The following is a 14,932-nucleotide window of genomic DNA, read 5'->3' on the forward strand; positions in this document are numbered from 1 at the left end:
GCTGCCTGCACTTCCGAGCTGAGGCAGGTGAACACAGGCTGACATTAGCCAAGCTGCTAATAAAGCAGTTGTGCTAACAGTGCTAGAGCACCTTCCCTCCCCTCCCCAGCTGTTAAGTCTCAACTATGTGTATCTGAAAGCCATCTGGCACGGGTCCTGCCTGCCAGCCAGTTTAAATCATTTCATCTTTCATACCACCTCAGCAGAATGAGGCTGCTAGACACTACTCTAAATTAAGTATTGATTTGCATTGTATTCCACAGGCTCCATCAAGTTTTGCACCAGCTTCAGCTCCTGAGGGGAGAGGAACTGGCAGAGCCATTTAAAGTGTGCTATCAACGGTGAGAGCAGCAGCAGCACCCAAATGGAAGTGAAAAACTCCTGCTCAGGGAGACCCTGCTTTAGTCTCTACCACATCTAAACAGCCAGGAGGGGTTCCTCAGATAATCCAAGGGCTGACCACACACAGCAACAAGATATGGGTAGGAAAGATGGCATCTCCCCAGTCTGATCTAAGAACCTCCTAAGGCAAGTGTGGCTGCAGAGCGCCAGGCACTCCTTCATTTCCTCCTCTGCAGTATCAGAGGGCACAGAGCTAATGTAGTCTTTTTTTTCAATGTCTTATTTAGAGCAAAAGACCTTTATGGATAGATCCAAATGATCACTTCTGGAAAGCCATTAGATGAAGGCTGGCACTCAAAACGACTCTCTGACCTACTGGCAGAACAGTGACTTCAAGTTCTTCTGCATGGGAAGATTACCACTCTCTAGGGGATGACTTCACCTGATGGTGATCACACCAGGAGGAACTTCCCCACACCACTGAGCTGAAGACTTGTGCTGCTTCCCCTGTGCAAGCCTCACTTCCCACCTTGGAGAGCCCAGTCTGGGCATGAGGACTGCAGGAACACAAATCACCTACTGCTGCAGCAAGCAGAGGTAAAGGAGCAGAGGTGGCACAAAAGGAGAGGGCAGTTATGGAGCAGCCCAGGGCAGGATGGAAATGGAAGTAGCTACGAGGCCACCTCAGTCATCCTATGACACTTCCCACTCACAGTGACAAGGCCAAACAGGCCAAGTACAAATGAAGTCTCTTAAGTCTCTTAGATGATGCTGATCGACACAGCAGCTTCAGAAGACCATGATAAAAGTGCCACAGCTTCAGAATATTAAGGGGGGGGGGGATAAAAATCAAACCTCTTCCATTAAACAAAAGTGCCTAGCAAGTCTTTGATCAGGACTTAAAAGATCTCTTGAAACTCCTACCACACAACCCCAAATGTTTTCCAAGCTCTGACAGCCACACTGGACACTCTCTTAGCTTTTTGTTTTCTTTAACAATATTTTTCAAGCTATCCTAAAAGTAAAACCCCAAAGTTTGCAGGAGCTGCAAGACTTCTTCTCTGCTAGTGCCTCCTTACTTCAATAAAGAGCATGGAAGTAGGGCTCTTTCTCTGCTGGGAGAAGTCCATCTCCATCCAACAGCTACTGTCTCTCCTTCCTCCTTTCTCCACATGGAGCTATCAGTTGGTTTTGATTTGGTTTCAATCCAGATCAATACTCTCATTTGCTGTGCAGATGGAACTTTATTCTATCAGGCAGCACTATAGATCAGAGAGGTGTTGGGGGTTGGAAAAGACCTCTAGGATCTTAGAGTCCAATCATCAGCCTAACGCCACCATGGCCACCAAACCATGTCCCCAGGTGCCATGGCCACACTTTCCTTGAGCACCTCCAGGGATGGGGACTCCACCACCTTTCCTTTGTCTGTAGAGAAATCTGTTCTCACATAAGACCCAAAGCTGCTTGGTTTTATTAGGCATGCAGGAGCTGAGGAAGCTGAAGCAGACACCACAAGCAACACATCCTTGTGTCTGCAGCCATCCTGAAAGAGCCACGTGTAGAAGCCAGCAGCCAGCTGCCAAGCAAGTACCAAAGCAGCTGTGTGATCTCTCTGGGAGGGCACATTTGGAACACTCCAGCAAAAGCAGCATTTATTCCACTGGCACAGGTACTGCCAAGGTGCTCAAGATCATCTTGGATTCACAAGTCTTCAAAGGAATACCAAACTTGGAGGCTTGGTGAAGAGAAGCAGGAGACCAACACCAGTGTGAACCTTGGGGCTGGGTCCCAGGAAGGTGCTTAAAGCAAGAGCAGCTGAAGCATCTTTCTGCCTGGAGCTGGGGTTTGCTGCTACCAGCTATGCAGGGCACGGGACATCCCAGGTCTCCTCCTCATGGACACTGTACACCAGGCGGTCAGAACCCAACAGTGTTGTATTCCCTGCTGCCACCTTATCTTTCTTTGGATATGAGGGCACAAGGAAGGGTAGCAGATTACAAGTGATAGGCTCCAGAGAAGGGTGTTTTAAGAACACGGTGTTTCCTCTGCTCACTGGGCATCGAGTTGGCATCCAGCTCGTAAGCAAGATTAAAAGCAACCAAAAGCCCAAGACATGCAGCTCACTGAAGCCCATCACAAGTAGGAGGCCCTGCAGGAACTCACCTCTCTCCTCCAAAGCAGTATCAGAAAGTGTCAAGAACACCACCACCTAGGAAAGTTGGACCAGGTGATCCTTGGGGGCTCTTCCCACCTGGCATTCTGTGATGCTGAGAGAAGTCAGCAACGAGCCAACACCAACTACCCCTAGTGCTGAGACCATGCTCTCAGTGGCAAAACCAGGCACACTGAGCAAAGGTTCTGAACTCTGTCACCTTCAGAGCTGACCATGAGCTCCTTATCTACACAGTAGAGTTGCAAGCAGCAGTAAGGGGAGGGTACACACACTTCCTTGGCCCACCTGCCCCCAAAGGCAAGGTAGACATTATTTGTGTCTTGCAACAGCGTGGCACATGTTGCCTCTTACTGGGCAACAAGAATTGGGATTTACTTTCAGAGAAGAAAAGTACAGAATCCCAGAATGGCTCAGGTTGGAAGGGACCTCAGAGTTCACCTATTCCAACCTCCCTGCCATGGGCATGGACACCTCTCAACTAGACTCAGCCGCTCAAGGCCTTGTCCAACCTGGCCTTGAACACCCTCAGGGCAGAGGCATCCACAAACTCTTGGGCAACCTATTCCAGAGTCATACTGAAGAAGTTCCTAAGGTCCAGCCTAACCCTACTCTCCCTCAGCTTCAAACCACTCCCCCTTGCCCTGCCTCTGGACAACCTTCTGCAGCCTTCCTGTAGCATCCCTTCAGGTACTGGAAGGCAGCTCTAAGGTCCCCCCGGAATCTTCTCCTCTCTAGGCTGAAAATTCAATGAGCCTTCTGCAAGTCCTCCTACATTTTCTTTACATTTCTTCTCCCACCAGCCCTTTGAAATCCCAGCTGAGAAAGCCTCATGCCTACTTCCCAATTCACCAAAATTAAACTAATCACACCTCCTGCTGTCATCTGTCAGTTAGAGTAAGAGGTAGAAGTGGCAGCAGAAATCACTTTCAGGAGGTTTCACTGGAATATGAATAGCCTGAAAAGGCAGATCCCTTAAATTTACTGATCACAGCAGGTGAAGCCTGTCATACAAAACTAGAAGCTCATTGCTATAAACTGGATTTGAAAGCCTGATAATTGAGAAATCAAAGGCAAATTGGGACTGTATCACTCTGTTGAAACCACATTTGGTGCATAAAAAGGTGCAACTCTTCCAGGATGACTTAGGCTCATCTTTTGCTTGCTGATTTCACTCTGTGTTCTCTCCCAGAAATCTTCCTCCTGGCACCAACTATCACTGCTTCTGCCTGCTTCAGAGATGCACTTGGAGTTTTTACATGCAGATAAAACCCTCCTGGACAACAGCTCCTTCCTTCCCTGCTCTTTATCACTGTGCCACCAGCAGACAAACTCTTTTCAACTACTTAAAGCCAAAAGGAGACGAAAAATCTTCCTGACAGTTGTCCAAAAGTGAAGAAATCCAACCCTAAAAAAGCTCTTTTGGACTCAGATTAATAATTTTTAATGCTGGTGAGAGATAGTCATAAATCATAGGAGCACTTTGCTAACAGGCAAAGGTAGCACCTCGTGTCCTGTGCTCTCTGTGCTCTTCAATCAGCTTTGTGAGGCATGAAAATGAGGATTTTGAGACAAAATTCAACAGGTGTGTGGGGGGGGGGGAAATTAAGAGCCATTAAAATCACAATAAAAAAAAACAATGAAGTAAAACAATAATAATAAATTACAATGATCATAAACTAAAATAAAAAGTGGAATAAAAAGGAACTACAGTGCTGCAAATGAATACAAATAAGTGAAAATGAAAATTGAGAGAAAACTAAAGGGAAAAAACCTAAAGGGAAAAAAAACCTAAAGGGAAAAAAAACCAAAGGGAAAAAAACCCTAAAGGAAAAAAAAACCCAAAGGAGGAAAAAAAACCCAAAGGAGGAAAAAAAAACTAAAGGTAAAAATAACCTAAAGGGAAAATAACCTAAAGGGAAAAAAAACTAAAGGGAAAAAAAACTAAAGGGAAAAAACTAAGGGAAACTAAAGAAGAAAAATAAAGAAATGAAAATAAAAATAAAGGAAATAAAGAAACCAAAGAAAATAAAAATAAAGGAAAAAAATAAAGGAAAAATAAAGATCCACTGAAATAGTGATTAATAGTACTACATAACACTAACCCCCCCCTTCACACTGTTGCATGTGCTACAGCAGGGCAGTAGGCAAAGCCAGTCTTAAGCTTTTCAGGCAAAAATATTGCAACCTCTAGATTGTATCTGACTCTTAATGAAAATACTCTCCAGAGGAAGATCCCTGCCCCCTAAACAGCAGCTTTTCCACCAGGTTTGATTATTGTTATCATTATTACTCTTATTCACCTTGAGCTGGGTTTAGAATGCTAAAAAAGCAGAAACTGAGGAATATTGCTGCAGTGTGCTCGATGCTTTTGGAGGAAAGGATGCATCTCTCTACCAAAATCTGCTTCAAGGAGCCTGCCTTCATTTCTCAAGATATCTAAATGCCTTGGGTTGATTATTCTTCATTACATTCTGCTAATGGAGACCCTGAGAGATCCTTGTTCCCCCCCCCCCCCCCCCCATTGCTACTTTCCCTTGCAACCAAGCAAAATAAAAGAAGAGAACATATATTAAACAGTTCAAACAGCCAAAGACATCTCCGAGGTCACATTTCAGCTGTAAAGAATGCTCAGTGCCATTAATATTTAGTTTACCTTAATGGAAGAAATTTGAGTTAGGAGATCCTTTAGGTTATCTTGTCCAACCCTCCTGTCAAGGGAGACTTGCTTGCTATGGCACGTTATTGATTGCTCTGCCCAGTCCATTTTCAGCTCATCAGCTAATATTGAGCTCTAAAGCTCTGAAATGATGGCAAAGTCGGTGGGGTTGGTTTGGTTTCTTTGGTTGCTTTTTCCCTAAAGCATCCTTTTTAAGGTGGTTTCGGCGGATCCAACCTACACTTTTTTTTTTTCTTCTTCAAATCTTCGGTCTCCACTTTGTATTCCTCTTTCCCAAATAAACTCAGACCACGTTTCTTGCTCCTTAGAATCTTTAACCTTACGCCTGTCTCCAGGTGATCATATTCTTATTGTCCAAATTAACTCAGTAAAGAAAAGGGAAAAAAAAACGAGAGGCCATTACTCTAACGCTTAGACCTTCCTGACTGAGCTGCAGGACGTTTACAAGCCTCTCAGCTTCCTCTTAAGCTTCCACCGCATGGTTTGGAGGTTCTCAATGTTAGCAGCCGACAGAAGTTCTCTACGGTGTGGTCCACGCAGGAGTCACTTTCTAAATGAGATTCTAACCTTAGACTGCAGAGCATTTTTAACTGGTAGAATCACTCCAATTATGGGGATCCTTTACCTTTATCCCCATGTAATGCAGCTTTGTGAGAAACCAATCCAGTTTGCCCCAACGTTAATGTGACCCTGGTCTGGTTTCTGCTTAGTATGCAATAGTGAGTCACCGAGTGGCCACGCACAGCGCACAGCCACAACTCCCTTCGGAATTCGATGTGATTTTGTATCATTTTAGTCACCCACACCGGCAGCAGCGCCTTGCTCTGAGCCAGCTGAAGTTGAAATGTTGCAATTCAGCACCCAGACGGCAAGACTGGCTGGGGAAAAAACCTGCAAGCGCCTCTATACGGAACACATGCTCTCCCCATTTCCCTTCAGGTAACCCCCAGCCTGGTGGGTCACTCTCCACTCAACTGCCAAGAGCAGCAGTACACCAAACCACTCAACAAGGCTGCTGCAGACTAGAAACCTCACATTGAAATGTGCAAGGTTTGTTGTTCTGTTGTTTGTTGGGTTTTTTTTTCCCCTCCCTGAATTCAGTGACCACTTTTTCCACTGACACCGAGAGAGTTTCCATTCATTATGCCCTAAGTATTAAAGTCCTAGCACACTGGAAGCTGTTCCTGCCAAAAGAGCCAACAACAAGCTCCAAGATACCCAAAAGTTCACTTCTATTGGAATTCACCGTTTGGACCTAAGGTGATCTGTAAGATCCACTCCAACCCAAACCGTTCTATGAATCTATGAATTTGCGGCGTTTGGAACAAATCCTTGAGGAAGTTCAACAAACAGCAAGGGAGGGAGGGAAAAAATGGCACGGGTTGTAGCTAGAGCCATCACCTCCTGAATATGCCATTTGATGACCCAAGATGTTAGCAAGCTATCTAGCCGAGCTCTTTTCAAACACCATTGCAACTCGAATTCATTAGGATCCACAAGTGCTTTAACGATGCAGCAGCTAGGTGGTGGTTTTCCAAAGGCACACTCAGCAAGTCAAGACTGTCAGTCGCTCCCGAGGCAAGACACGCTTCACAGGTACCTTTGGCTCGGGGACCCCACTGCCAAAAAGGGAGATTATTTGAACAGTCACCTAAACCAGTCGCTGGTGAGCTGGATACCAGCGCAAGCACTCTCAGAACGATGGTTTGAAGGCGTTTTAAGTTATTATCTCCAGCTCCTTTATTATCTAACTCCTTTATTCCCACCAGACCTTGAGAAGAAAGCTTCAGCACCTGGGATTACAAATTGAAGAGTGCTGCACATAACAGATAGTTAAGGTTTTCTGCGTGGGGGGAGCCTTAGACAAGCAAAAAGCCTCTGAAAATCAGTTCCTGAGCATCTTTCTTTCTCCCCTTTCTTCTCACACAGTTTAAGAAGTGAAAAGGAAATAAAAACAAAACCCCAACCAACCAAAAACCAACATTTAAATATAAGTAAGGATCGATACGAAATGGGGAAGATTCCTAGCCCTGCACACACTCCCACTGAAGCTGGCCAAATAGGTTGTCCCTCAAATAGAAGACCCTGGGCCCGACTCACCCACAGCTCCCGACCTCCAAACGCTTCTCGCTGCTCAGCCTGACCCCGCTCACCGCTCCGGTAGCCACAGCTCAAGCCCCGAGAATCGCTCACGACCACCTCTACCCATCAGTTTTCCATGAGACCTTCCCCCCGCGATCCCCAACCCTTCCGACCCCGGCCCCCCAGAGGCTCGGCAGCGGGAAGCGGCGAGGTGGACACTCGCCCTCCCATCGCCCCGCTCCGCTCCTTCCCGCACCCAGCACCGGTCATGCCCCGCCAGAGGCTCCGGCCCGCTACCGAACTCACGTGGTGCCACCACATCCAAAGGTTACCGGGACACGGCTGACACCGCCGTTACGGGCGCTTCCAACCGCGAAACGGCCCCGCACAGCTTCGCGCTCACCCGCGGCGCGACGCCCCCGGCGGGTCCGCGGTACCGGCTACCGGAGTGGAGTCGCATCTTCTCCCCTCCAGCGTCGGTGGACGAACAGCCCAGTCAGGCATCGATAAATCAAAACTGCCCGCCCGCTCCGGCCGAGAGAGGCGTACGAGCCAGCCGCGGCCAAAAAAACACCGCCCCGGGGGCGCGGCGAAGGATGAGACGCCGGCGGGCAAGGCTGCGCGGCTGCCGGGCTCCCGACCTCCGCGGGGCGGCGGAGAAGCGCCCGGGATGTCGGTGTCGTGCAGCCGCAGCGGGCTAATCCCGGCTACTTAACCCGGCGGAGGTTGAGCACCACCTTAATCCGTCGAGTTTGCGCGACCCCCACCCCGCCCACGGGAGACTGCGGGGCCCCGGCGATCCGCGGCGCTGCCGCTCCCGGCGGCTGCGCTCCCGGGGAGGCTCAGCCCCGCATCCGCTGCCCTCAAGGTCACGCCGCGCCCCGGCTGCACGACCAGGTGCGCGCTCCGGTTACCTGCGGGGAAAAACCGACCAAAGCCTAGAAGAGCAGCAGCCAACCCCACAGCCACCGGCCCCGCTGCCTCCCCGATGGGAGCCCGGTCACGGCCCGCAGCCCCGCGACAGCGGAGCAACGCTGCACCTGCCGCCGCTGCCCGTCCCGGCCAAGACGGGAGGAGATCTTCTCCCAGCCGCCGCCACCGCCACCACCGTGCTTACCTCGGCGTCGCGGGGCCGATCCCGCCGCCGCCCAGCCTCCAGCCGGGGGCCGGGACGAGGCACCCGTGAACCTGCCGCCGCCCGCCCGCTCGCCGCTGAGCGCACAAGGTCCCCGCGCTCCTCGCCCTGCCCACGGCCGGCCGGCCCCGCCGCGCCGCCCCCGCCCTGCGGCCGCGGGAGGAGGGCGGGAGAGGCGGCGGAGGCTGGGGGGAGGGGGAGGGAGGGGGAGAAGCGACGACCGAATTGGGAAGAAGGGAGGGGGCACCGGCGCGGGGAGAGCCGGGGGAGGAGGAGGAAGGAGGAGGAGAAGGGGGGGGACGCAGACCGCCCGCTCCGCCCCCGTCGCCTCACCGGCAGGAACCAGCGATTCGCCCTCCTCGGGAGGGCTCCCACCGCCGCCGCTCCCCGGGGGCCCGCCCGCCTCCTTTCCCCCCGCACGCACCGGGTAGAAGCGATCACACCACCGGAGCCCCAGCGCCGCAGCACAACCGCTACAGGAGCCCCAGCGCCACCGGGCAGGGCGGGGCGGAGCGCAACGATCCGCCCGCCTCCCTCCTCCTCCTCCTCCTCCGCCCGTTCGCCCGCCTCGGTCACTCACTTGTCCGCTCCCGCCGCCGCCCCCTCCCCTCTCGGCGCCGCAAACCGCCGCCGGTCCCCGCCGCCCCCCTCACCGCCTGCGGAGCGCCGGTCACATGACGGGGCCCCTCGCAGCGCCGAGGAAAGGAGGGGGGGGGGGTCCCGACGTGCGGCGCCTTCAATGGGGGCGGAGGGGGAGGAGGACGGGGAGGGGCTCCGGTAGGCACGGCGCCTTTGGGGGCCGGGCCTGGGGCCTGTGCCCGCCCCCCCGGCGTTGTCATTGGGCGGCCGGGGGCATGACGCGCTTGTTTCCATGACGTAGATGGGCGGGCCCGCGGCGTTTGATGGAGCCCGGCGGGCTCCGGGGGTCGGTGACTTTGCCACGAGCGGCTCCCGCGGGGCGGGGCGGAGGCGGGGCGCTCTCTGTCGTCTCGTCCCCCTCCCCCCGCGTCCCAGCCCCCTGGGTCGCAGGCCGCTGCCAGCCGGGGCCAGGGAATCTCCCGGCGGCGGCGGGTTCTGCGACAGAGGGGGACGGGCGGCAGCCGGTCCGCGGGGCAAGGCCGCGCCAGTTTGCCCGCGGTGGGCGGGGGCCGTGCCAGGGGCGGCGAGGCTGGGGAGGCGTGACCGTGCGAGGCCTCCCTAACGGTTCGCAGCCCTCCTTTGCCCTCAGGGCCGCGGAGACGCCATGCCGTGCCCGCCGCGGTATCGCCTGACGGCCTCCTCCCCTCCCTGCCCCCTTCGCCGGGGACAGCTGGGCGGTGCTGAGTGCCGGCTCCGGGCCGCGAGGAGCCGCGGGGAGCACGGCGGAGCCTGGGCGAGGCTGCCGAGCGGCCGCGGGGATGGACCGGGCGTCCCCGAGGCTTCGGGTCCCCTGTTGCGGGGGGCTTGGAGGTGCGGAGCGGCGGGGAGCGGCGCGTTCGTTGTCGCTGCCGGTGGTGGGGACCGAGGGGCGGCGGGGGGTAGCCGTGCCTGCCTCCCGGGGGGCTCCGGCAGCTCCCGCAGGAGGACGGGCAAGGTGTGGAGGCCGCGGGTGTTCCGCACCTCCCTGTCTTCGGCTGAAGGCTCTTCCGTTGGAGAAAGAAAAATAAACGGGGTCGTGAACGTTCGAGCCTCGGCGAGCTGTCCGGGGGGACGAGTCCCTGGACTGGGAATTAAACTGGAAATAAAAGACCCCGGTTTAAGTTCTCCTCTGCCAATGCGGTAGATCATTCCCTTCCCACCGCAGGGGGGAGGGAAAAAAATCCCCATCCGTAAGGCAGGCGGAATTGTAGAGCGCTTTGGTTTTGCCGAGCTTGGCTTTGCCGTCCCGCCGCCCTTCTGCTGCAGTGACTGGCCAGCTGTGCCACGGGCTGGCAGGTTCTCTGCGCCTGCCAGAAATAACCCTGCTCGCTCGCCTTTGTTCCCCTTCAAACCCCGCTGCTGCCAACGAAATGAAATGGAGAAGCTCTTGTGGCACTGCTGTTGCAGAGCCTAGAGGGTTAAAGCAACAGGATGAAGTCAGCACAAAACAGCCCCACAAGGACTGGCAAATAAATAAATCATCCTAACTACATGATTAGCATGGCTCGCCTGAGCTTCATTGTCTTCATTCTTTCTTACCTGAATGCCCCTTAACGTTTTCTCTCTCCTTGTTCAAGAGAGGCAATCAATAGCGGCTGTGAGCACTAAATGGTTCCTGCCCGTTTTGGATGGAGCTAAAAATACCTCCTTACCTCTCCAGATCTAGAGGTCAATTGAAAAATCAAAATACTGAGGTAAGCAATCCTGCAGACTGTTCCCTCGCTCAGGTTTCTGGCCTTTCCCCCGAGAACATAAAGCTATCAGGACACACATAAACCGAATTCTCTTACATTCTGCCTGCAGCTCAGCACCTCGCTCAGCACGCTGATGGCTGTAGCTCAGAGAGAGGTTTCCCCAGGCACTTGGAAATGGCATTTCTCCATCCAGCTCGAGAAGAGTGGCAGATGTGTGCTGCACAGTTCTGTCATATCTCCTGGCTCTCAGGCAGACAAAATTAGCTCTGCTACAGCTAAGAAGGAGATGATGTGCTTAATGCATTGCAGTTTGGGTGCATGTCTCTACCTGCTCCCTTCTGGCTTGAGGGAAGGTAGGTAGATTGTGCTTCAGATCTTTGCCTGTGAAATGGGAACGATACCCTATTTGCTTCACAGGGAGGAAGTCAAGGTGGGAGGGGTGCGTATCAACATTCTGTGTCTGGGATACTGTGATTAGAATCATAGAGTCATGGAATTGTTTGGGTGGGAAGAGACCTGTAAGGTCACCAAGTGCAACTGTTCAACCCAACACTGCCATGGCCATTAAATTGTGTCCCAGACTGCCCATGGCCACAGGCTTCTTCAGCACCTCCAGGGATGGGGACTCCACCACCTCCCTGGGCAGCCTGTTCCAACCCCTGACCGCTCTTGCAGCAAAGAAATTGTTCCTTATCTCCAACCTAGCCCTCCCCTGGCAGTATTTCAGGCCATTTCCTCTCCTATCACCTGATACTAGGGAGATGAGACCAATGCCCACCTCACTGCAACCTCCTTTTACACAGCTGCAGAGAGAACTGTAGAGTTCCCCAGGTGGACATCTTCCAAGGCACAAATGAGTTATTTACTGCTCCTGTTGCACTCCTGCAGGGAGGTAGAGTAAAACATGCAACACAGAGAAGATACTTCTCCTAGCTCTACAGAGTCTTCTCCCTGAGGCTTTCAGAAGGATTTCCAACTGAAGTCCTGGAGCTACAACACCCTTCATGATTGTTTTATTTTTGGTGTGAAAATAGGCACTGCTCTCCTTTCTAGAGGTTAGGACACGTAATTGACTGAGAAAAAACATTCCTGCTAATGTAGGTCACCAACTGTAGAGAGCAAGCAAAACCAAGATGCAGGCAGGAGCATTTCTGGAGAGCTTTCACTTCATTTTGAGGAAGATTTACCATTTCAGGGCAATTCAGCCCGGTTTGCAGGTGATTTGGAAAGGCCACACCTGCAAATGAGTGGCAATAGCTCAACTCATTCCATGCCCAACACTCGAAGGACAGAAGCATCATGGGCTTGTAACAGAAGCAGACAATGTGCCACAGGGGATTTTAAGTGGGTTACCTGAATCTGATCTACTCACTGTGAGACTTTCAACACAGTGTCATAGGATTGTTTGGGTTGGAAAAGTTCTCTAAGATCACTGACTCCAACCATCAACCCAACCCCACCATGGCCATCAAACCATGTCCCCAAGTGTCATGGCCAGAGGTTTCTTGAACACCTCCCAGGGATGGGGACTCCACCACCTCCCTGGGCAGCCTGTGCCAATCCCTGACCACTCTTGCACCAAAGCAATTGTACCTTATCTCCAACCTAACCCTCCCCTGGCACAGCTTGAGGCCATTTCCTCTCCTTCTATCACCTGATACTAGAGAGCAAAGACCAGCCCCCAGCTCACTGCACCCTCCTTTCAGGGAGTTGTAGAGAGAAGGTGGTCTCCCTCATTTCTCTTCCTTGTCCTCCTGGCTGAGACCCTGCTCTGGTTTGTACCAGCCTGAGGAGGCTGCATCTTGGGCCCATTCTGTTATCCTGCATCCCAACAGATCCATCTATCGCCTGAAAGACACCAAAGCCTTTTAGATCAACACACAATTGCCACCTGGCTCATCTTGTAGGTGTCACAAGGAGCAATAAAGCCTAGCAATGACCTCGTGAAGCAAAGCCTCATTACCCAATTCATCCTGCAGTCATCCACCCCTCCCTTAGGAGAGAGAACTATCTCTAAACATTTGCATTTTTATCAGCTCCAAATTCTTTCTCTTGACCCTCCAGGAGCTGAGGGTTTCTGCTTCCAGCAGTGGAGATTTCAAACTCTTGAGTTTTTCATTCCCTCTGTTCCATTTCCCTCCCAACATTTCCAGTTTTCCCTTTAGCTTTATGTTCTGCAGCTGCTGCAGTGCTGCAGGGTCAGGAGGATGAAGGAGTAAAATAAACAAATAAACAAAGCCAGTAATGTGAGAAGCTGCAATTATTGCACAAATCCCTTGGGTTTTTTTTTTTCATGAGAGCAAAAACGGTGAAGTTTTGTGAGATCAGGGCTCCATCAAGTTTGACCTTGAATGTCTCCGGGGTTGGAGCCTCCACCTTCTTTCTGGGCAGCCTGTTTTGGTTAGTTCACTACCTTTGTGATGAGGAACTGCTGGCTAATGCCCACAGGGAAATAATAATGATAATGATGATGATGATGATAATGATGATGATGATAATAACAATAATAGTAATATCCAACAATATTATATAATGATTATAATACTTATATATTGAATATAATTCTTATGTTATATAATGGTTAATAGTATATATGATACATATTGCATCTACTGATTATAATTATTATATCTAATTTATATGAATCTACATATAATTTATATATAGTAATTCTATATAATTGATTATTATATCATCATTATTATTATTGTCTCAGTCTGGAGAAAAGAAGGACCTAATTGTGGCCTTCCAGTGTCTGAAGGGGGCCTACAAGAAGGCTGGGGAGGGACTTCTCAGGATCTCAGGCAGGAATACAGTAGAATAGAATAGAATAGAATAGAATAGAATAGAATAGAATAGAATAGAATAGAATAGAATAGAATAGAATAGAATAGAATAGACCAGAAGAGACCTTCAAGATCATCGCATCCAACCTATCATCCAACACCACCTAATCAACTAACCCCTGGTACCAAGCACCCTGTCAAGTCCTCCTGAACACCTCCAGTGATGGTGACTCCACCACCTCCCTGGGCAGCCCATTCCAATGGCCAATCTCTCTCTCTGTGTAAAACTTCCTCCTAACCTCCAGCCTAAACCTCCCCTGGCGCAGCCTGAGACTGTGTCCTCTTGTTCTGGTACTGGTTGCCTGGGAGAAGAGACCAACCTCTGCCTGTCTACACCCCCCGTTAAGGTAGTTGTAGAGAGCAATAAGGTCACCCCTGAGCCTCCTCTTCTCCAGGCTAAGCAACCCCAGCTCCCTCAGCCTCTCCTCACAGGGCTGTGCTCCAAGCCCCTCACCAACTGTGTTGCCCTTCTCTGGACATGCTCCAGCAAGTCAACCTCCTTCCTAAACTGAGGACTAGGGGGAATGGAATGAAGCTGGAGGTGGGGAGATTCAGGCTGGAGGGGAGGAGGAAGTTCTTCCCCATGAGAGTGGTGAAGCCCTGGAATGGGTTGTCCAGGGAGGTGGCTGAAGCCCCATCCCTGGATGTGTTTAAGCCCAGGCTGGATGAGGCTCTGGCCAGCCTGATCTAGTGTGGGGTGTCCCCTGGTAATAAGGTCTCCCCTAATCCCTCTCTTCTTCAGGCCGAGCAGAGGCAGCCCTCTCAGCCTTTCCTCACAGGGCAGGGCTGCCAGGCCCTTCTCTGGACACTTTCCATCCTGTTCACATCCCTGTTTTTATGTACAGCATGGACCAAAACTGAACTCAAAACGTGGGGGCATCCATAATGATCACCAAGGTACAGATCTGCTTCCTGAGGGTCCACGACAAGTCCAGTTCCACACTGAGATACAAAAGTGTTAGTCCATGTGATTTTTGCTCCCCTGGTGACTCTGGATGGGTCACTTTTGCAGGCTTCTCTGCCGAAGGTGGCTGCTGAAGTTGTGGTCTTATCTTGGGAGAGCCTTTGGGTCAGCTGATGTCAGTTTGTGAAGCTTCATTGATTTCCCTGGGTGTTGTGGGCCTCTTCCAGTTCATGCTGATTGAATGGCTGCTTCAGAGCTTGTAAAGTTGTCGTCTTCACCTCCCTGATCAAGGGACAACAAGGCTTCTGTTTGTTTTTCCACCCCTCCCCAAGATAAGAAGCAGCAGGGGTAAGCAAGCTCGCTCTCTCTCTCTCTCTCCTGAGGCTAACATCATCACCTCTGGCCAGTCTGAGTCAGCCTCTTGAGTTTGAGGCAGAGGAGATGTCGCCCCTCCTCTCTCC

At 51.7% G+C, this 14,932-nt stretch overlaps 1 protein-coding gene and 1 long non-coding RNA gene across 8 annotated transcripts in view; one reads left to right on the forward strand and one right to left on the reverse strand.

Moving 5' to 3' along the window:
• ATP2B1 (ATPase plasma membrane Ca2+ transporting 1) overlaps positions 1 to 9,137 on the reverse strand; it is a 78,187-nt gene extending 69,050 nt beyond the window's left edge. The window contains exon 1 of one of the 7 annotated variants that reach the window (XM_068142811.1): positions 9,063 to 9,137. The gene's annotated coding sequence lies outside the window, so the exon portion shown is untranslated. Of the gene's footprint in view, positions 1 to 5,168; positions 6,362 to 8,391; positions 8,489 to 8,833; positions 8,904 to 8,989 lie in introns of those variants that run through there. The other 6 variants (XM_068142807.1, XM_068142812.1, XM_068142808.1 and 3 more) reach the window with 6 other exon arrangements.
• Positions 9,138 to 9,587: 450 nt separating this feature from the next.
• Positions 9,588 to 11,108, forward strand: LOC137443259 (uncharacterized). The gene is made up of 3 exons (XR_010987837.1): positions 9,588 to 9,858; positions 10,605 to 10,721; positions 10,831 to 11,108. It is a non-coding gene; the product is annotated as an uncharacterized lncRNA (long non-coding RNA).
• Positions 11,109 to 14,932: the final 3,824 nt, after the last annotated feature.

This window comes from Melanerpes formicivorus, unplaced genomic scaffold (assembly GCF_026170545.1).
Source record: "Melanerpes formicivorus ecotype bairdi unplaced genomic scaffold, bMelFor1.0.p_v2 SCAF_8, whole genome shotgun sequence".
Classification (NCBI taxonomy): domain Eukaryota; kingdom Metazoa; phylum Chordata; class Aves; order Piciformes; family Picidae; genus Melanerpes; species Melanerpes formicivorus.